Raw genomic sequence first — 22,253 nt, forward strand, 5'->3', positions numbered from 1 at the left:
AAATAACAATTGATTTTAAGATTTATTAAATGTCTTTTCGTTTGTTAAATCAATTAGACCATGCCCATTTCAAGGTTATCTTTCTACACATTAAAAAGTTAAAATCAGTATATTTATACTGGTTTATAGTATACTCACTCAGGTAAACAGACTGAAACTCTCAGAAAGACAAACAAGCCATCTAGTGGTGACAGTCAGTATGACAATGTTCCATACCAGGAGAATATAAAATAAAACTGTATTTGTCACATGCACTGAATACAACAGTTGTAGACTTAACACTAAACATTTAATGGTAAAGTCTACACCTGTTGTATTTAGTGTATGTGTCAAATACAATTAGATTTGATTTGATCTTATGAGCTCCTGGTAGTGATTGGCACCACTAGATGGCAGTAGAAGGGGATAGTTTGTCTTTCTCTCACCTCTGTCTTCATTATTGCCTCAAACATGAGAAAAAAGGAAAAGAAAGTCAGGGAGTCGTGGAAGGAGGCTTTAAGTTAGACACAATTACAAAGGTTTCTCTGGAGCTGCCTGGAATACACTTCCACTGTCCTACTTCCCAACAGTATGAAAAGAGCAAAAGAAAAAGGCGAGATAAGAGGAGTGTGCTGCTGTGAGGCTCAGTGCATGTGTGTGTAGCCTGTGCTTGTCCCCGAGCCAGTGATGAGAGCCTCCTGACTCAATTGAGACAGACTGGATTCATAGCATCAGTGCATTCTCTGCCTTCCACTTCACCCTTTTGGATTAGTTATGTTCAATGCTGAAGAATATTGGATGAAGATACAGAAATAAGGAATCCTTTTCTCTCCACTTGTTTTCCAAGGTGGTGTTAATCTTCCTTTCCTGTGAAATTGCTCCTCCAAACTGGAATCATGTATTTATATGGGTGCAGAGGCTCCTGGTTACCAGTGCTGCTTGGTGCTGTAAGTGCGCTGGTGGTGCTGACAGCTGGTAACGCTTGGCACAACCAGGACAGAAGTCAGGGTGAACCATCCTGCTTCGGGGGCTTTGACCTCTACTTCGTTCTGGACAAGTGAGTTTGTCATTCAACCTTCTATTTCCACCTCACCTTTGCTGCTTGTCATGTCTATTGGGGGCAGAGTTCAGTTGGGGAACTGTTGGTTGTTGAGTGCACCTTGTAAAATCTGTGAACTTCGACTTTAAGGGTAGGTAGATAGTGACCATCTTATTTCATATTTTACCAAAGCACAATTAATGTTTAATTTGCAGAAACATCTCGTTGTCACATCTGTCGTTGCCAGTCTCAGTGTTTTCAAATTCTGTCATGATGTCATACTTAGACACGTTCAGGAATGTTATTGTTATTATCATGCCCCCTGGGGCCATATGCAGCAATTTACATTTTATTTTGCCATATGCTGGTAATAATGCCCATGAAAATATCACAAGCGTTTTCTCAATGGTTATTACACTTGTCAAATAAGCAATCTGATATTACATAATTGCTATATTTATGTATACTTTATACAATGTTGAATGCAGTCTGACTAGAGATGTAATATAACCTAATGGGGGAAAAATATATTTTTGGTTCCTGTTGTCACGACTTCTGCTGAAGTCAGCTCCTCTCCTTGTTCGGGCGGCGTTCGGCATCACCGGCTTTCTAGCTGTTATGTTCTGTTAATTACTGATGTCCCCTTTAAGGATGGAGCACCCTTGGTCATGCGCAGTATTGTTCTATGTTATTCTGGTACTAACTAGTTTGAGTAAATGTGAAGCTCCAGTTCAATTGCTTGTATTCCGAGTCTTTCTTATTACATAAATAAGTATTAAGTGTTAAGACACTACACTAGCCATCGCCGCTCCATTTTTCATATATCCATTTGTCTTGTCTTGTTTCCATACACACCTGGTTTACATTTCCCCAATTAAGCTACTTGTATTTAACCCTCTGTTTCCCATCATGTTTTGTGTGTAATTGTTTTCATTTTAGGTAGTGTTCATTTACGCGTTCTACTTTTATGGTCTGTTTGTTTCATGTAGTGCTCTTGTTTTTGGAACTATAATAAAAGTGTGCCTGTTCATAATATTTGCTCTCCTGCACTTGACTTCACCTCCAATACACTATCCTGACACCTGTATCTTTGACAACCAGTATCTTATACAAGGTGAGTATGATGGTGGGACAATGATCGAGCATTTGGTCCAACTATCTGTATTTGTCTCTTGTGAATTTTTGGTAAGCATGGGTAAAAGGCCAGTGGAATTCCCCTTTGGGCCGGGATGAATGACGTGAGCAGATGCTTTCTTGTAAAGTCCTCAGGCCACCCTTTATGGTCCATGATAGATTGCTGGTGAACAGTGGCACATTTGATACTCCATCTGTCACATACAGTAAACATGTATAAGTTGTGCAGTCTGAGCTCCAGTTGAATCACAACAGTCAAATTAACAAGAAAAAATTCTCCATGCTTTACTACAGTTGGGCAAAGAGGCTGAATTTAGCTAATCCAACTACAATCATTGGATTGTATCAATCATTTATGCTACTCTGAGGTTCTCAAATTCAGTGGAGTTTCCCTGTCACTTCTACAGTAGTGTTAGTTCAACCAAATGACATATTGGTTTCCTTAACCCCCACTAGAAAGGCCTGATTATTGTGAGCAAAGACGAGACAGACCTAAAGATTGGGTAAACAAATGGAGCGTCATCTGGTTCTAATAGATGTTGCTACCTTCTGGACTTCAATACTTTAAAACTATAACTTATTGTTTGGATGATTCTCTGTCTAATGTGGAAGAGCAGGCTTCAGCTTCTTCCTCTTTCATTTGGGCCTGCCTTTCCCTCTTCAATTGTTTAAAAAGTCTCTTACTCTTGGATGATTGATTTTCAATTTTCCCCTTAAATCAGAATGCAACTCTAGGCAGACATTTCTGTGGTGGCACAACATTTAGCTAAGTGGAACTTCAGACAGATATGGAATTGTAGGATCCAAAAGACAGATGTAGAGAGTATGATGAACATTTACATACACTACCTACTGCTTTGTGTGTGTGTGCACATTGTTTTAGCTAACAGAAGAATACATGTGAATACAACAAGAATATTAGACACCCAGCACTGTTACTCTGTGCATCCGCTTGTATTTGTACTTGCTGTCCCCCTAATTCTGTTGTAGTCATTCCTCTGCTGCGCTCTTCTACCTGCTCTTCCTTTGTTTGAATTGATATCCCTCCCCTTTTTACCAACTGTCCTTCATTCTCTGTCTGTTCATGACTCCTCTGTGTCTGCAGAACCCTTTTTCCATTAGGTCCAGATGTTTCAATGTTTCAGCCTTTTGGCTGCGCTGTCTGTGCTGAGACTTGTATCCTGTTAACAATGGAAAAAGAGATAATAGGGCAGTGAAATAAGAAGAGAGGAGTAAAAGACAGGAATTAAAACAATGACAAACACACAGACAGAATGAAAGAGTATCTAACCTACCATCTGGCAATTTGATGGAGAGAAATGTTTTGTGAGTTTTCTTCTCTATGATCATTTGCAGTCAAAAATGTGATTTTCATATTTTTATATACATTTACACACTATGAGTTTGGAATAATACTACTGTGAAATTATGATAATTCCTTTTTAGTGTAAGCTGCTTGAAAAGATTGCCTGAAATTTCAGCCTGTTTTGGTGGGATGGAGTTTTGGCCTGCCTGGTGACATTATCAGGCGGTAAATTACACTAAGAGACCAAAAAGAAAGAGTTCCAAACCTGTCTGCCAATAACAGCTAGTTTTCAGTTTTCCCCTCCCAACTCAGACCACTACCAGACAGTCCTAGCAAAATTATTGCTTGAGAAATTGCTCTTTGCTAAGAACCCAGCTAGCACATTTAGTTCCTTGGATGTTGTGTGAACACACGTTTTTGGTTTTGGGAACGGAAGTGAAAATATAGCCTTTTCTGATAAAACATTTTTTTTAGGTTGTAGGGAGGTTCTGAGAACGTTATACTCTGGTTCCTTGACTGTTTTCCTGTGAGGTTTTATGAACAATCTGAGAACAGAAATGATAGATTATTTGGAAGGTTTTTTTAATAACTTCCTTAAAATGTTTCAATAAGACTGTTAATAAAACTGCTAGCTTAAATTGGGTTAACCCTTTTAAATTCCAAGCACAGATAAAACACATGGAAATTAATCATGCAAACACATTTTTTTTATTGTGATACGGCACCAGTGAGATTCAAACCGATAATCTCTTTTCTCTATCCATGGACTTAGTACACTGTGCTAACAGGATGGAAACAAGCACTAATTAAGATCAGGTGTGGCCAATTAATGGGGGAGGCCAACACACCTGAACACACTTAACAAAATAGAGGATAGAGAGTTTTGTTGATGCCGAGAATGGAATGTATGCGCTTTCAAATAATATTTTTAAATAACATACTTAGAATGTTACTAAAGTGGTATCCTCTGAACAATTTGAAAACATGACTTTAAATACAGTCATGTGAAAAAGCAAGTACACTCCCTGGAAAGTTGTATTTTTTTGTACATATTTGGACAGGTGGCTATGTAATCTTCACTTCAACACTATTGACAGATAAATTAGTTTTCCTTTAACAAATGACACTGAAAGATTATACTTTGCAATCATTCATTCATCAAATCTACAGAAATGCAATTCCATACTGCGGAAAAAACAAGTGCACCCTTAGCTTCAATAGCTTGTTGCCCCCTTTGGCTGAAATAACTCAATGTAGCCGTTTCTTGGAACTGTATCAGTCTCTTACATCGACTCAGGGACATTTTGCCTATTCTTTACAGTACTGCTTCAACTGTCATATTTAAGGGCTTTCTTGCATGCAAGTCTCCCCATAGAATTTTGACAGGATTGAGATCTGGGCTTTGACTCGGCCATTCCATAACCCTCCATTTATTATTTTTGAACAATTCTGTTGAAGCTTTGCTTTTGTGTTTTGGATCATTGTCCTGTTGCAATATCCATGTTCGGTTCAGCTTCATCTATTTGACAGATGGCCTCACCTTTTCCTCAAGAATTCTCTGGTACAATGTTGACATCTTGGTTGACTCAATTATGGCAAGTTGGCCAGGCCCTGAGGCAGCAAAGCAGCCCCAAACCATAATGCCACCGCCTCCAATCTTTACGGTTGGTATGAGGTTCTTCTGTTCGAAGGCAGTATTTTGTTTTCGCCAAACATGGCATCTGGCATTGTGGCTAAACAACTACCCTTATGACTCATCTGTGCCAAGCACATTGCTCCAGTAGTTTCAGTCTTTACCCAGGTGTTGTCTGGCAAACGTCAGTCGTGTCTTGGTATTCTTTTTTGAGAGCAGAGGCTTCTTCCTTCCTGACCTCCCATGTAGGCCAAGTCCCTTTCCGACAGTTGACTCATGCACATTGTTTGTGGTAAGAGAGGCATGTTGATCCCTTCATGTTACCCTGTGTTTTTAAAGACTTCTATGACATCTTTTGATCAGCTCTTGGGCTGAATTTGGTGGGATGACCTGTCCTAGGTAGATTGCCAGTGGCCTGACATTTTCTCCATTTGTAGATGACCGTTGGACAGTGGAATGATGCACTTTGAATTGCTTGGAAATGGATTTGTAACCCCCTCCCAGACTCCTGATAATCAATTATCTTTATTTTGAGGGCCCCGGATAGGTCTTTTGATCTTGGAATGATGTGTTACCACATCCATATGGTTAAGACTAAACCAGACCAAGTTTCTAATCTTAATGGAAGGCTGGACCCTCCCAAACCTGTAGGAAACTTTATGCTGAGGTACTGAAATTCCAACAGAAGAACATTGTTAAGAAACATTCTTGGAACAATTTGAGGACAGTATTTGAAAAAGAACCATGAGGAAACCTGGAGGAAACATTATGCTGAACTATTGAAATTCCCACAGACCGTTGTTTCCCAATGTCAGACAAGTTGGAGAATGTTCCAAGAACATTATCAAAATTGAAATGAAATGCAAACATATTTACATTTAGGAAACGTTCTTTTAAAGTAATAATACCACCCCCAAAAATGTTTTAAGTTCCTTAAAAGTGCTCAATTATCCTGCACCATTCCCAGAAAGTTGTGGGAAGGTTGAGAAATGGAAATACTTACACAGGGACTCTTGAAGTTGATCTAAAATTAATCATGTTTATTGTCAGCGTGCTGGAGAGGTTCCAACCAACTCAATGCACCATTGCTTTTCCCAGTCTACGAGACAAGGTCAGTAAATCTTTATTCGCGAATTATGGGGAATTGACGCTCGAGCTACATTCATAAATATATTATTGTTTTTGTGTAGTTTAGGTGTTGATTTAAAAAATTCCCATAGGGCATTCTTACCTGGTGACCTATTTTTAGAATTTTGTGTAGAGAACCCTGATATACTGCACATGTATTGGTTTGAATTATTCTTGTACACCATTTGTTTCTACATAGTATTTGAGGTATCAGTGTGTATTATTTAGTCATTAAGGGTGGATTGTTGATGGAATTTATGTTTAAATGAATGATTAGAATATTCCACCCTGAAATCATATGGTATGAAATTGATTAGAATCATAAAATTATTATTAATGATGGGTGTATTTTTAGTCAGTGAAATTATAATAAATTATAATAAATGTGTTTTAGTCAGAATTAGGGTAAAGCAGTAGATCTGTACAATATGTCTTTATAGTAACTTAAACACAGGCTGTCTTAGCAGAATTCGGTGCCGACCTGGCTAGGGGCCTCTGAGAGATTGGGGAAATGATGGGAAGTACTTCCCACGGTCTCTCTATCTTGTGGGAGGACGGGGAGGGATTCTCACGGCCTCCCCTAATCTTTGTCGGCTGGGTAGTGGAACAGTGTGCGTAGGATACCTTCTGTTTGTGTGCGTAAGGAGTCTGTGTGTAAGGAGCTAGTATAAAATGAATGGTTTTGTACAACGAACCAGCGCTCTCGTGAATAAACATTTTGACTATCGTAGCTGGGCCTCCGTCTGTTTCATTTCAACCAGTATCTTACAAATTCTGGGTTGCAGACTGCGTAGTTTAATTGAATTGGGTTATGAACATTGAGAATTCTCGTAACAAGTACACATGTCAATCAGGAGCTCTGCCTGGGCAGTCCCAGCAGTTGTCTTATATACATACGTTACATACGCATACATAAGCTGACAAGTTATATTTGCATAATTAATCATTACCCTTTTCTTTCATTCATGTGACCAACCAATACTGGTTCATAACATGTGACAGACCAATACCTCACAAGGCTTCTCTAAGCTGAGACCTTATAACTGAGATCTTTCATTCTTGTTCTCAAAACAAGGTCTGGGTGATGACCTTACCCTCAACCTAAAAGAAAACAACCTTCATCGTCCTTATCTACAGCAGGAAATGGGGGCTCATCCAGAGTTGGCAGCTCATTAGTTTCACAATCCTCTGGAAGAGCAGAAAACTTACCAGCCAGGGAGGGAAGAGAAGGGAAGAGAGCGAGAACATAATGTTATAATTGTTTTACACCAACCTTGCTAAGAAAGACCCTCACTTTCCTCATCACTTGTGGTGGTAATGACAGATTGGTATTTTAATGCATTCTTAGTCTAAATTAGTATACGTTTCGCAGTCTGCAGACCTCCACAATCAACCTGATATCCCAAATAAACAATTTTGAATAAGCCTAAATCAATTAGGTATTTTATTAGAATCCCCATTAGCTATTGCAAAAGCAGCAGCTACTCTTCCTGGGGTCCACACAAAACATGATAATACTGAACATCAATAGACAAGAACAGCTCATAGACAGAACTACAATTGTGGGCACGGTTGACCAACCCCCTCCGTCCCCGGCACTCATCCTTCCTTTCCTGGCAGTTTTGCATGTTCTTCAGATAGTGTTTCAGTTTGTCCTTTTAATGGCACATGTTCAAAGTGGATGACCCTTGATAACGGACCTTGCAGTATATGTCTTTGTCCATTTTACTACCAGTACACCAGCAGCATGTGAGACGTTTGAACGGGACCTCTTTCCATGCTCACTCCACATAGACCCATGTTGCACTCCTGAGAGAAAAAACATGAGAGAAAAGGCAGTTGATAGCTTCTGGATGCTGGGTACAGGTTGCTGGCTCGGACTCTCACGGTAGAAGTGGTGAAAGACAGAGATACTGTATGCCATTTTTGTGATTTTTCAGACGATTAGAGGGGGTATTGAGGTTCACACTGTTCTCGGCCAAATTATTTTCCATGCATCTAGATACCATCTGTGGTCACCTTCGCCCATAACCTCGAGGGGAGTATAAGCCCCCCTAATGGGCTTATACTCCCCTATCATTTTGGCAATCTCACTGCAGAGTTACAGGTCAGAGAGCTAATCCTTAGGTAGAAATCCCGACCATCCAGCAGACCCAATCTGGTGAGATTTGTTATTGAATCAAGACAAAACTAAGAAAAGAAAAGAAAACAACAGCAATACAAGTCTATCACTCGAGGTGAGGGAAAACTTCAATTAATTTGGAGTAACTGTCATCCATTACCAACATCTATTTTTTTCCTTTTACAGGCAAGCATGTGAAAAAATACATTTTCATATTTACGAAAGGGCCCCAGGGGACTGGTAATTCCCCTTTGGACACATGACACTTAACATTGTGAATCATGCATCCCCCCAAAAATAAATACTGCCTGTTAAATAAAAAATAAACAAATTAGAATAACAAATCAAATTATCTCTTGATAACTCCATAAGGACATAATTGTGTCCCATAAGGTAATGGTAAAATAGACTAGACACAGTTCTCTCTCTCTGTCCTTCTTGTGGTGTGAATCACACATAGGACTGTTCTTCTTAATTATTTGTTTTTACATAGCCCATAAAAAAGACAATGTCTCCTGTGTTTCTAGTGAGGGTGATCAGGCCTCACTAGGTCAGAGGTCAGTCTGTCCTATTAAGTTTTCCTGTACTTCAGACATTATTTAAAGATATTTCAAACATTTAAAATATTTTGGGTATCAGGTTTACATTCGGGTTTTCAGTACATTTCTTCTAATCAAAAGAATTTGCATGTGTGCAACCACAACTCTGACAATAGAAACTTGTGTGTTTAGACACTGGACTGACAAATCAAATCATGTACAAGTTGGATTATTTGAGTTGTGGAATAAAAGCCACTGTTGGCTGGCTGCTGTCTGGTTGATCGCTGCTAGTTATCATCTTCATCTCAACTCATTTGCGTCTTAACGCGCTGCTGCAGGCGACCTCCTTTTTCTCCACTACCTGTACTGCCACTGCCTCAATTGGTGGATCAGGGAAATGTGTTCATTCATTCACTGCTTTTCTCGCATTGATAAACTGAGAACGCCTGTTTTTGTTCACATACTGTAGGTATATTCTTTGAGATTTTCTAATTTGGTCTTGCTTTACGTTGATTCTTCGCTGGAGATATTTTCAAACAAGGAAGTGCTGCGCGGCACATGAGGTATTTTAACCAATCAGGTTTCCAGAAAGGGCCTGTAAAATGCCAGTAACCAATCAGATGTCAGGAAATTACTCATCTTTCAGCACGAAGCACTACGTCTACAAAGAATATAGACTTGTATGGACTAGCTAACAATATGCTCCGGGAAAACAAGCTTTTGAAAGATGTACAGTTGAAGTTGGAAGTTTACATACACCTTAGCCAAATATATTTAAACTCAGTTTTTCACAATTCCTGACATTTAATCCTAGTAAAAATTCCCTCTCTTGGGTCAGTTAGGATCACCACTTTATTTTATTAATGTGAAATGTCAGAATAATAGTAGAGAGTGATTTATTTAATCACATTCCTTGTGGGTCAGAAGTTTACATACACTCAATTAGTATTTGGTAGCATTGCCTTTAAATTGTTTAACTTGGGTCAAATGTTTCAGGTAGCCTTCCACAAGCTTCCCACAATAGGTTGGGTGAATTTTGGCCCATTCCTCCTGACAGAGCTGGTGTAACTGAGTCAGGTTTGTAGGCCTCCTTGCTCGCACACGCTTTTTCAGTTCTGCCCACAAATTTGCTATAGGGTTGAGGTCAAGTCTTTGTGATGGCCACTCCAATACCTTGAACTTGTTGTCCCCTTTGCCACAACTTTGGAAGTATGCTTGGGGTCATTGTCAATTTGGAAGACTAATTTGCGACCAAGCTTCAACTTCCTGACTGATGTCTTGAGACATTGCTTCAATATATCCACATAATTTTCCAGCCTCATGGTGCCATCTATTTTGTGAAGTGCACCTCCTACAGCAAAGCACCCCCACAACATGATGCTGCCATCCCTGTGCTTCACGGTTGGGATGGTGTTCTTCAGCTTGCAAGCCCTTTTTCCTCCAAACATAATGATGGTCATTATGGCCAAACAGTTCTATTTTTGTTTCATCAGACCAGAGAATATTTCTCCAAAATGTACGATCTTTGTCCCCATGTGCAGTTGCAAACCGTAGGTTGGCTTTCTTATGGTAGTTTTGGAGCAGTGGCTTCTTCCTTGCTGAGCGGCCTTTCAGGTTATGTCGATATAGGACTAGTTTTTCCTGTGGATACTTTGGTACCTGTTTCCTCCACCATCTTCATAAGGTCCTTTGTACTTTTTGCACCAAAGTATGTTCATCTCTAGGAGTCAGAACGCGTGAGGCTTCTTCTCTCTAAGCTAAGACCTTGAAACTGAGATCTTTCGTTCTCGTTCTCAAAACAAGGTCTGGGCGTACTGCCAAATTGCAGCGACTGATAGTGGGGATTCGTTCAGTCAGCCACTAGCATGAACATAGAAATTGGTTTATATAACAGCACATAAATAGAACACATAAATTAGTTATAAGAACAGCACAAACATTAAAATTCCATTACAGTTGTTTGCAAAATAACGACAGGACAACCACGTTCTCACCAAGCTCTAAGAAACATATGGTTCTCAGAACATTATGTGCTAGCTGGGAAGCTATTTTCATTTATTTTTGACCATTTGAATTTAAAACAATCACACTAAGGTACCCTGACATGATTTGATCTTGAGATAAAAACTGCTACATTGGACCTTTAAGTTAATAACTGTGTGTAACTGTAATGCATCGAGAAAAATCCATGCACTGTAATGACATGAAAAGAAACAGCATGCGTCTCATTTTGTCAGCCATGCATACACAGTGACGTAGAGCAACCGTACATTGCTACAGCCCCGTCAGACTGGCCTAATTTAAAATACACGGTCACTCAGGCATGTAGGCATAATGACTGATCATTTACCTGACTCCAACAACACATAACGACTGTTCATTTAACTGACTTCAAAAACACATAATGACCGATCATTTACCTGACTCCAAAAACACTGAGATCATTACTGGGACTGTATTATAAACACATTATGACTGATCATTTACCTGACTCCAATAAGTTCATTACTGGGGCTGCATTACAAAGACATTGACATGTACAGTACCAGCCAAAAGTTTCATTTCTACTATTTTCGACATTGTAGAATAATAGTGACGACATCAAAACTATGAAATAACACATATGGAATCATGTCGCAATGAAAAAAGTGTTAAGCAAATCAAAATATATTTTATATTTGAGATTCTTCAAAGTAGCCACCCTTTGCCTTGATGACAGCTTAGCACACTCTTGCAATTCTCTCATCCAACTTCACAGGGAATGCTTTTCCAACAGTCTTGAAGGAGATCCCACATATGCTGAGCAATTGTTGGCTGCTTTTCCTTCACTCTGTGGTCCAACTCATCCCAACCCATCTCAATTGGGTTATGTCAGGTGATTGTGGAGGTCAGGTCATCTGATGCAGCACACCATCACCCTCCTTCTTGGTCAAATAGCCCTTACACAGCCTGGAGGTCTGTTGGGTCATTGTTTTGTTGAAAAACAGATGATAGTACCACTAAGTACAAACCAGATGGGACGGCGTATCGCCGCAGAATGCTGTGGTAGCAATGCTGGTCAAGTGTGCCTTGAATATTAAATAAATCACAGACAGTGTCACCAGCAAAGCACCCCCACACCATCACACCTCCTCCTCCATGCTTCATGGTAGGAACTACACATGGGGTGATAATCCGTTCACCTTCTCTGCATTTCACAAAAACACGGCGGTTGGAACCAAAAATATCAAATTTGGACTCAGACCAAAGGACAGATTTCCACCGGTCTAATGTCCATTGCTCGTGTTTCTTGGCCCAAGCAAGTCTCTTCTTCTTATTGGTGTCCTTTAGTGGTGGTTTCTTTGCAGCAATTCGACCATGAATCAAATCAAATAAATTTATTTATAAAGCCCTTCTTACATCAGCTGATATCTCAAAGTGCTGTACAGAAACCCAGCCTAAAACCCAAAACAGCAAGCAATGCAGGTGTAGAAGCACGGTGGATAGGAAAAACTCCCTAGAAAGGCCAGAACCTAGGAAGAAACCTAGAGAGGAACCAGGCTATGAGGGGCAGCCAGTACTCTTCTGATTGTGCCGGGTGGAGATTATAACAGAACATGGCCAAGATGTTCAAATGTTCATAGATGACCATCAGGGTCAAATAATAATAATCACAGTGGATTTCGAGGGTGCAACAGGTCAGCACCTCAGGAGTAAATGTCAGTTGGCTTTTCATAGCCGGTCATTCAGAGTATCTCTACCTCTCCTGCTGTCTCTAGAGAGTTGAAAACAGCAGGTCTGGGACAGATAGCACGTCCGGTGAACAGGTCAGGGCTCCACAGCCGCAGGCAGAACAGCTGAAACCGGAGCAGCAGCACGGCCAGGTGGATTGGGGACAACAGTCATCAAGCCATGCAGTCCCGGGGCATGGTCCTAGGGCTCAGGTCCTCAGAGAGAAAGAAAGAAAGAAAGAAAGAAAGAAAGCGAGAGAGAATTAGAGAGAACATACTTAAATTCACACAGGACACCGGATAAGACAGGAGAAATACTCCAGATTTAAGACTGACCCTAGCCCCCCGACACATACACTACTACAGCATAAATACTGGAGGCTGAGACAGGAGGGGTCGGGAGACACTGTGGCCCCATCCAACGATACCCCCGGACAGGGCCTAACAGGCAGGATATAACCCCACCCACTTTGCCAAAGCACAGCCCCCACACCACTAGAGGGATATCTTCAACCACCAACTTACCACCATGAGACAAGGCCGAGTATAGCCCACAAATATCTCCGCCACGGCACAACCCAAAGGGAATGAAGGCCTGATTCACACAGTCTACTCTGAACAGTTGATGTTGAGATGTGTCTGTTACTTGAACTCTGTGAAACATTTATTTGGACTGCAATTTCTGAGGCTGGTAATGAAGGCTCTAATGAACTTATCCTCTGCAGCAAAGGTAACTCTGGGTCTTCTTTCAAGTGACGGTCCTCATGAGAGCCAGTTTCATCATAGCGCTTGATGGTTTTTGTGACTGCAATTGAAGAAACTTTCAAAGTTCTTGAAATGTTCCAGATTGACTGACATTCATGTCTTAAAGTAATGATGGACTGTCATTTCTCTTCGCTTATTTGAGCTGTTCCTACCATAATATGGACTTGGTATTTTACCATATAGGGCTATCTTCTGTATACCACCCTACCTTGTCACAACACAAAGAAATTCCACAAATTAACAAGGCACACCTGTTAATTCACATGCATTCCAGGTGACTACCTCATGAAGCTGGTTGAGAGAATGCCAAGAGTGTGGAAAGCTGTCATAGAGGCAACTTTGAAGAATCTCAAATATAAGATTCTTCAAAAACACTTTTTTTGGTTACTACATGGTTCTATATGTGTTATTTCGTAGTTTTTATGTCTTCTTTATTATTCTACAATGTAGAAAAACTGTTGACCGGTACTGCAGGTATTATGACGGATCATTTTCCTGACTCAAATAACACTAAGATCATTACTGGGGCTGCATTATAAAAACATTGAAAGTAATCTGAGAAGAATGTCACTGCTCTGCATCAGTATGATATCATTGGGGCAGTCCAAAGATGGCAACTATCTAATAAATCAATCAGAGTTATACATTACTGTACACTGTTGCTCTTCAACCAAGGTTACGTGTTCAAATGGAATGTGTGCTTCCGAAGCTATTTTCTGGTAGGAAGAGCATACAGGCCGCAGTTTTGCTACAGTAGTGAAGCCAGACAGCTTGAGGAACTGTATAACAATTACACACAGGGAGGGAAAGACTGCATGCAGCCAAGATAAACATCATCAACAACTGTAATGGTTGGATAGGATGAAGTGTGTACACTAGGTGGGGATACAGCATGATGTGCAGAAGAAGTAGCACAAAGTTAAGTAGAAATATGCTTTCTGTTAGTTGATTACAGAAAATACTGTAGGAAGTGCAAAAGCTTGGTGTGCATATTTGATGCACATTCAAGCCTTTGCGTCAAACACTCTGACTGTAGAGAAGGATCCACATAATAGTGAAAATGTTTAACGACAGATGCTGCCTTTCTACAGATAAAGTACAATTCGACCCCCCTGACTCCCTTTCACAATCCGGTACCTTAACCTCTCAATTTCCTCCAGACTCTGTTATGCAAACTCCTCATCGACATGTCATCTCACTTCGCAGATCTGGGAGTGTGCAGCACCACTGGGTTGAAATCTATCACTTTGTGGAACATCTGGCTCACAAGTTCATAAGGTGAGAATACTTTGTCCCACATTGTTGAAATACCCTGTAGTGAATATAAACTTTAGATAAATTCAATATAAACACAAATATTAACCATTAACCACACATGGTGTGGGTATGATGTATTTCATTGCTTGTTGTGATTGTTAGTGATAACATTAATATAAATGGTCTGGGTATTGTTCATTTCTCTCCAGTCCACAGCTGCGCATGTCCTTCATTGTGTTCTCTACTGAGGGACGGATTTTGATGCGGCTTACAGAGGACAGGTAAGGGAACAATCTTTTTTTTCTTAGGATTTGGGTATTACGTCTGCACAAGATGTCAGCTATTTGCCGATTCTGAACTGAGTTGATTATCAAGAACACAGAAACCAGATAAACATGCAGGATTTGTTCAATTGAATTAGAGACATAAATAAAAATCACAACACCCTCACATTGAGCTCAACTGACAATGCTGTCAATCCTTTGGCAAACTGTATGCTTCAACATGTGGCTTATAATATATCATGTGTTGCATATGTGTCTAATCTTTCTTCAGGCAGTTTCCACACAGGCACTGAAACCTTTTCAATGTTTATGGTCTTCCTGCTATCTCATTTTACACAAGAGTAATTTCCTTACTCTCTGCTGGACAGTGTCCGGTGGCAATAGATCCCTAAATCTAAGCTTGATCTCTTAAAACCTGAAGCACACACAAAGCCCATCACTACTCTCTGAAATGGAATGCCACTTCAATAAATAGATTGTTTCTGTGCTTATTAAAAACAATTGTCTTTGTCATTTCATATCTGTCTGTCTGCTTTTAGTTTACAAAGAAGACTGAATTTCACAAGAAAACAGTAAAAAATAAAATCTGTTAAATATTAATTCACAGTTCTATTTTTTGGGATTAAAGTGACTCACTTGTCATTCAAGATTATGTGCATGCATGCACAAGGTTTAATTCTGTACCCAATGTTTTAGTTTGACAGTATGATTTAATAGTAGCATATCAACCACATGTATCACTATGATGACTCTATTTACATCAATACCTATAGCTACTTCTTTAAGGTCTTGCAATTTACGATTTTCATAGCTTCATAGCTGCAGTTATATCAATGAGATAGGTACTTCTGCAGGGTGGGGGGTGATACATGATGAGTATGAACTGCTCTCTCATCAGTCTTTTGGTCTGCTTGCTCAGGGAGCAGATTCGAAAAGGTCTGGAGGAGCTCCAGAGGGTACTTCCAGGTGGAGACACCTTTATGCACGAAGGCATCCAGAGGGTGAGCTGTCTGATTTTAGCTGAGCTCTGAGCTGGAATCTCTGAGCTGGAACAAAGACCATGGTTCAGAGACAAAATGGCACCTGTATCAGTATGAATAGTTGCTTTATTCACAGGACAGATTTGTGTCCTTTTTCAATCCAATTCCTCTTCTTTTACAGGCCAGTGAGCAGATATACTATGGAAACTCTGAAGGTGTGTAGTTCAATAAAAATATTTCAATTTATTCCTGTTGTACATCTTGCATCATATATTAATTTCTCAAGTATATCTGTTTGTCTATCATTATTATTATTTGAATAGCTCTGTGGAAGCATTTAGATCTGAATCAAAGGTTTTGTGTCTGTTTATAGGATACCGTACCGCAAGTGTCATTATCGCTCTCACAGATGGGGAGCTGCATGAGGACCTCTTCTACTATGCTGAGAGGGAGGTAAGCACAACCTGTCTATTCCATTTGCTTTGGCAATGTAAACATATGTTTCCCCTGCCAATAAAGCTCTTTGAATTGAATTGTATTTAGTTGTGTGAAGAGAAAGAGAGAGAGAGCGAAAGAGAGAGGTCTGAAGGCATCTGCCTTTGGCCTAAAGAGCAGGAACCCAGACTTCATCAAATAAATTGAAAATACAGACATTGTAATCCAACAGGAAACATGGTATAGAGGAGACTGACCCACGGGTTACCCTCTAGGTTACAGAGAGTTGGTAGTCAAATCCACCAAACTACCGGGTGTGAAACGGAAGAGACTCAAGGGGTATGCTAATTTGGTATAGAGCAAACCTAACCCACTCTATTAAATTAGTCGAAACAGGAACATTTTACATCGGGCTAGAAAGTTCATATGGAAATGATCTCCACAGAGAAAAATGGCCTCATGTGTGCTACCTACACTACCGTTCAAAAGTTTGGGGTCACTTAGAAATGTTCTTGTTTTCCATGAAAACATACATGAAATTAGTTTTTTAGTATGTAAACTTCCGACTTCAGCTGTATATATTTAATCCATAAAAAATCTGCCGTTTCCAGCTAAAATAGTCATTTACAACATTAACAATGTCTACACAATGTCTACACACAATTTGATGTTATTTTAATGGACAAAAAGTGGGCTTCTCTTTCAAAAACAAGGACATTTCTAAGTGACCCCAAACTTTTGAACGGAAGTGTATATCCCCCCAATAGAATCCCATACTTTTAACATATTCTCCAACCTAGAGGGGAAGATCAACCATTTCCAGGCCCAGGGACATGTACTGGTCTGTGATGACCTAAATGCCAGAACTGGACAATAACCTGACACTCTCAGCACACAGGGGGACAAACACCTACAGTTGAAGTCAGAAGTTTACATACACCTTAGCCAAATACATTTAAACTCAGTTATTCACAATTCCTGACATTTACTCCTTATAAAAATTCCCTGTTTTAGATCAGTTAGAACCACTACTTTATTTTAAGAATGTGAAATGTCAGAATAATAGTAGAGAGAATGATTTATTTCAGCTTTTATTTATTTCATCACATTCCCAGTGGGTCAGAAGTTTACATACACTAAATAATTATTTGGTAGCATTGCCTTTAAATTGTTTAACTTGGTCAAACGTGTTGGGTAGCCTTCCACAAGCTTCCCACAATAAGTTGGGTGAATTTTGGCCCATTCCTCCTGACAGAGCTGGTGTAACTGAGTCAGGTTTGTAGGCCTCCTTGCTCGCACATGCTTTTTTAGTTCTGCCAACAAATTTTCGATAGGAGTGAGGTCAGGGCTTTGTGATGGCCACTCCAATGCCTTGACTGTTATCATTAAGCCATTTTGCCACAACTTTGGAAGTATGCTTGGTGTCATTGTCCATTTGAAAGACCCATTTGCGACCAAGCTTTAACTGATGTCTTGAGATGTTGCTTCAATATATCCACACAATTGGCCATCCTCATGACGCCATCTATTTTGTGAAGTGCACCAGTCCCTCCTACAGCAAAGCACCCCCACAACATGATGCTGCCACCCCATGCTTCATGGTTGGGATGGAGTTCTTTGACTTGCAAGCCTCCCCCTTTTTCCTCCGAACATAACGATGGTCATTATGGCCAAACAGTTATATTTTTATTTCATCACACCAGAGGACAGTTCTCCAAAAAGTACTATCTTTGTCCCCATGTGCAGTTGCAAACCGTAGTCTGTCTATGTTATGGCAGTCTTGGAGCAGTGGCTTCTTCCTTGCTGAGCGGCCTTTCAGGTTATGTTGATATAGGACTCGTTTTACTGTGGATATAGATACTTTGTACCAGTTTCCTCCAGCATCTTCACAAGGTCCTTTGCTGTTGTTCTGGGATTGATTTGCACCTTTCGCACCGAAGTACGTTCATCTCTAGGAGACAGAATGCATCTTCTTCCTGAGCGGCATGACGGCTGCATGGTCCCATGGTGATTATATTGCGTACTATTGTTTGTACAGATGAACGTGGTATCTTCAGGTGTATGGAAATTGCTCCCAAGGATGAATGAGACTTGTGGAGGTCTACAATTCTTTTCTGAGGTCTTGGCTGATTTCTTTTGATTTGCCCATGATGTCAAGCAAAGAGGCACTGAGTTTGAAGGTAGGCCTTGAAATACATCTACAGGTACACCTCCAATTGACTCAAATGATGTCAATTAGCCTATTAGAAGCTTCTAAAGCTATGGCATCATTCTCTGGAATTTTCCAAGCTGTTTAAAGGCACAGTCAATTTAGTGTATGTAATCTTCTGACCCACTGGAATTGTGATACAATGAATTATAAGTGAAATAATCTGTCTGTAAACAATTGTTGGAAAAATTCCTTGTGTCATGCACAAAGTAGATGTCCTAACCGACTTGCCAAAACTATAGTTTGTTATTAACAAGAAAAATCTCACCTAAGTGTATGTAAACTTCCGACTTCAACTGTACATGGAGGTGACAGCATTCCCGCCGAAATATGCCCCCTAGACACAATTATGACAAGACAACCAACACAACTCCTGAAGCTCTTTCACACATTGGGTCTGTACATAGTCAATGGTAGGCTTCGTGTGGACTCTTACAGTAGGTACACCTACAGCTCATCCATTGGCTGTAGTACTGCAGATGACATCGTCACTGACCTCAACCCAGATTCTCTCAGAACGATCACAGTTAGCACACTGACACACCTATCAGATCATAGCAAAATCACAGTTTACTTGAACAGAGCAACACTCAATCATGAGGCATCAAAGCCAAAGGATCTGCATAATATTAAGAAATGCTATGGATGGAAGGAAATTGTTATATAAACCTACTAAAAAACAATTAGGCAACAACAAATTCAATCCCTTTTAGACACATTCCTGGAAAAAAAATGTTTCACTGTAATAGTGAAGGTGTAAACTTGGCATTAGAATGCCTAAACAGTATACAGTATTTGACCTCTCAGCTTCCCTATCAAATCTAAAAATCTCAAGCAGACAACCGAAGAACATTAACAGCAATGACAAATGATTTGATGAAAAATGTAAAAAGCTATGAAATAAATTGAGAAACCTATCCAACCAAAAACATAGAGACCCAGAAAACCTAAACCTACACCTTCACTATGGTTAATCACTAAAACAATACAGAAATACACTACAGAAAAATAAGGTACAGCACATCAGAAATCAGCTCAATGTAATTGAAGAATCACTAGAATTGTCACGGATTCCCCCGGTACTGCTGCTCATTCCGCGCACCAGCTCCAGAGGTCTACGTCACCGGCCTCTAGGCATCACTGAACTGTTTCATTACGCACACCTGGTTCCCATTCCCCCTGAATAGTAATTGTATATATGTGCCCTCTGTTCACCATTGTTTTGTCGGTTAGTATTCCCATGTCTGTTGGTCTGTGAGTACCTATGCTTGTTATTCCGTGGTTTGTGCACTTGTTATTACGGTTCTCATCCTGCGTATTGTTGTACATTTGCTATCACGGGTCTCGCCCCGTGTAGTGTAGTGCAGGTTTTTATTAGAGGTTTAACTCTTTTGTTCAGGTTACATCCCTGTGTTTTTGTACGTGTTTGTTTTGGGCTTTGTCCCCATGCCTTTTCATGGCATGTTGTATATTTTGGGTGGGGAATTAAACCTCCTTATCACGAATTCCTGTGCCTGTCTCCAATCATTTATACAACGTGACAAGAATCTAACCACTTCAGGGGAAATTGGAACACTCTAAACAAACAACACAGAGTTATCCATCCAAAACAGAGATGTATGGATAAACCACTTCTCCAATCTTTTTGGAAAAACATATAAATAGAAATGATACATGATCAAATACAAATCTTAGAATCAACAATTAAAGACTTCCAGAACCCACTGGATTCTTCAATTACATTGAAGAACTACGGGACAAAATATATACCCTCCAACCCCAAAATGCCTGTGGTGTTGATGGTATCCTAAATGAAATGATAAAATATACAGACCACAAATTTCAATTGGTTATACGTAATCAATTGGTTATACTTAAACGTCATCCTCATCTCTGGCATCTTCCCCAATATTTGGAACCAAGGACTGGTCACCCCAATACACAAAAGTGGAGACAAATTTGACCCCAATAAATACTGTTGGATATGCATCAACAGCAAGCTTGGGGAAATCCTCTGCATTATCATTATCATACATTCCCTCAGTGAAAACAATGTACTGAGCAAATGTCAAATGGGCTTTTTACTTAATTATGGTACAACAGACCACGTATTCACCTTGCACACCCTAATTGACAAACAAAGAGACCAAAACAAAGGCAAAGTCTTCTCATGCTTTATTGATTTCAAAAAAGCTTTTGACTCAATTTGGAATGAGGGTTTGCTATGCAAATTGATGGAAAGCAGTGTTGGGGGAAAAACATACAAAATTATATAATTTATGTACACAAACAAGTGTGTGGTTAAAATGGGAAAAAAACACATTTCTTTTCACAGGGCCGTGGGGTGAGACAGGGATGCAGCTTGAGCCCCAACAAATTGGCGAGAGCACTAGAACAGTCTGCAGCACCTGGCCTCACCCTACTAGTATCTGAAGTAAAATGTTTACTGATGATCTGGTGTCACGCCATGACCGTAGAGATAATTTTATTCTCTATGTTTGGTTGGTTAGGGTGTGACTCGGGTGGGACACACTATGTTCTGTGTTTCTATGTTTTGGCCGGGTATGGTTCTCAATCAGGGACAGCTGTCTATCGTTGTCTCTGATTGGAAATCATACTTAGGCAGCCTTTTTTACTTTTGTATTTTGTGGGTAGTTGTCTTTGTTAGTGGCCTGTACAGCCCTAGTAAGCTTCACGTTCGTTTTTTGTTGTTTCTTGTTTTGTTGGCGACATTTATAATAAAGAAAAATGTACGCTCACTACGCTGCACCTTGGTCCGGTCATTTCCACGAAATCGACGGCGATCGTGACATCTGGTGCTTCTGTCCCCAACCAAAGAAGGATATTCTGCACAGATTCTGTCAGACCTGGGCGCTGACAGTGAATCTCAGTAAGACAAAAATAATGGTGTTCCAAAAAATTCCATCTAGACCCCGTTGCCCTAGAGCACACAAAAAACTGTATATGCCACAGCCTAAGCATCTGCGCCACGGGTTCCACAAAGCTGTGAACGATCTGATAGACAAGGCAAGAAGGGCCTTCTACACCATCGAAAATAACAAAATATTCTACATACCAATTAGGATCTGGCTAAAAATACTTGAATCAATTATAGAACCCATTGCCCTTTATGGTTGTGAGTTCTGGGGTTTGCTCAGCAACCAAGAATTCACAAAATGGGACTCTGCATGCATAATTCTGGAAAAACATACATCGGTGTACAATGTAAAACACCAAATAATGTATGCAGAGCAGAATTAGGCCGATACCTGCCTATTATCAAAATCCAGAAAAGAGCCGTTAAATTCTACAACCACCTAAAAGGAAGTGATTCCCAAACCTTCATAACAAAGTCATCACCTACAGAGAGATGAACCTGGAGAAGAGTTCCCTAAGCAAGCTGGTCCTGGGGCTATGTTCACAAACACAAACAGAGCCACAGGACAGCAACACAATTAGACCAGATCAAATCATGAGAAAACAAAAAGATAATCACTTGACACATTGGAAAGAATTAACAAAAAAAACGGAGAACACCAGAATGATATTTGGCCCTAAACAGAGAGTACACAGTGACTGACACAAAATTAAGGAAATTGTTGTCTATGTACAGACTCAAAATCAAATCAAATCAAATGTTATTTGTCACATACACATGGTTAGCAGATGTTAATGCGAGTGTAGCGAAATGCTTGTGCTTCTAGTTCCGACAATGCAGTAATAACCAACAAGT

General features: G+C 40.0%; 1 pseudogene; it reads left to right on the top strand.

Annotated features, from left to right (window-relative positions):
* Window positions 1-441: 441 nt before the first annotated feature.
* LOC115111589 (anthrax toxin receptor 1-like) overlaps window positions 442-22,253 on the top strand; it is a 51,493-nt pseudogene continuing 29,681 nt past the window's right edge.

The sequence above is a fragment of the Oncorhynchus nerka genome, linkage group LG27 (genome assembly GCF_034236695.1).
Source record: "Oncorhynchus nerka isolate Pitt River linkage group LG27, Oner_Uvic_2.0, whole genome shotgun sequence".
NCBI lineage: Eukaryota > Metazoa > Chordata > Actinopteri > Salmoniformes > Salmonidae > Oncorhynchus > Oncorhynchus nerka.